Source organism: Palaemon carinicauda, chromosome 27, assembly GCF_036898095.1.
Source record: "Palaemon carinicauda isolate YSFRI2023 chromosome 27, ASM3689809v2, whole genome shotgun sequence".
Lineage (NCBI taxonomy): Eukaryota > Metazoa > Arthropoda > Malacostraca > Decapoda > Palaemonidae > Palaemon > Palaemon carinicauda.
The window spans coordinates 26,343,395-26,344,848 of record NC_090751.1 but is presented as its reverse complement, the minus strand read 5'-3'; positions in this window follow the sequence as shown (position 1 = coordinate 26,344,848).

Sequence of the window (1,454 nt, the reverse complement as noted above, 5' to 3'; positions counted from 1 at the left end):
GGCTAGCGTTCGATCCCAAGTATGAGGTAGAAATTTATTTCTATTTGAACACGATGTTGTGTTGATATTTATCCATATATATATATATATATATATATATATATATATATATATATATATATATATGCATATATATGTATATATATATGTATATATATATATATATATATATATATATATATATATATATATATATATAGGTAGATAGATAGATAGATAGCCATTTTGGTGCTACTTTCTCACCTATATTAAGCTGCTGGCTACTAAAAGTGCCATCATTTCAAAGACAACCACCTCATTCTACTCATTATCAGATATTTTGACCAGTTCGTCGGAAAAAAAAAAAGTATTCATCAAAACTTATAAGTGAAAAGGATGGTATATAATCTCACTCATACATCGTATATCGAGACTTGCAATAAATATGAAAATGTACATTTATAGATTTGCCAGGAAGACTTAAATTTTTTTTTAATCTACTGATAATCAAGAATTTATTTTTGTCCTCAAAATTTGGAAATAAAACTCATTAAAGATTCGTCAGAGGATATCCAGAAATCATTCAAGTCTCTGGTTAAGAATTCGTAAGACTGGGCATTACTCGTCTTACGCTGCTACTGCAACATTGGAAGAAAATAATGACCTCAGCATTTCTGTTAAGCTTGATTTCAAGGGAGGCATTATGATAAAATCCAAAAGATCACGAATATGCCAGTTTACAAAATGAAAGGAAATGCCTTCAAACTTCAGACCCCAAAATGAAGGCAATCATCAGCATTTAATGCCCGACTTCACTGCCACAGTTCATCACTAAAAATTAAAGCTTGCGCACCTAGTTGATCACTACCACATTCAATAAATGTATTCCTCCAAAACTAATCATAGGAATATGAGAATCTTCCCCCTCTTAGGACTTTATTCCCGAAGCCCAAAGCGGTTTCCAAAGCCAAAGGTTTGGCCATCGTTAAACGTGCCTTTTCGGACCCTGTCATCTCCCAAGGAGGTACTTAACCTCCTTGTCATCTCCGCCATAAGAAGCAAGAAACATGGCGGTCAGTATGTTCATTAACGCCAACAGCTCATTGCCATGTCATCCTTGGAACTGGAAGTACAAAGTCCGGAAAGGACCACCTCTTCCTCAGACTTCACCACCGTTATCACTACATTAAGGGGTCGGTTGCCTGATGCACCCTCTCCAATGTCTTCTATCAAAGGCATCCTCTTCTATCAAACCTTTTCTCTCCACATCACCCTTCACCTTATCTCACCATCAAATTCTCTGCCTCGGTCTCGATCTTCTCCCCCTAACAGGTTCCTCCCAAGTCCCAAGTCCTCCTCACTCCCTCCCCACCATCCATCCTCAACACATGTCCACACCATCTCAGTCGTGACACTCTCATCACCTTTGTAATCTTCACTACGACTGCCAAATAGAACAAATAGAATAGTAACTG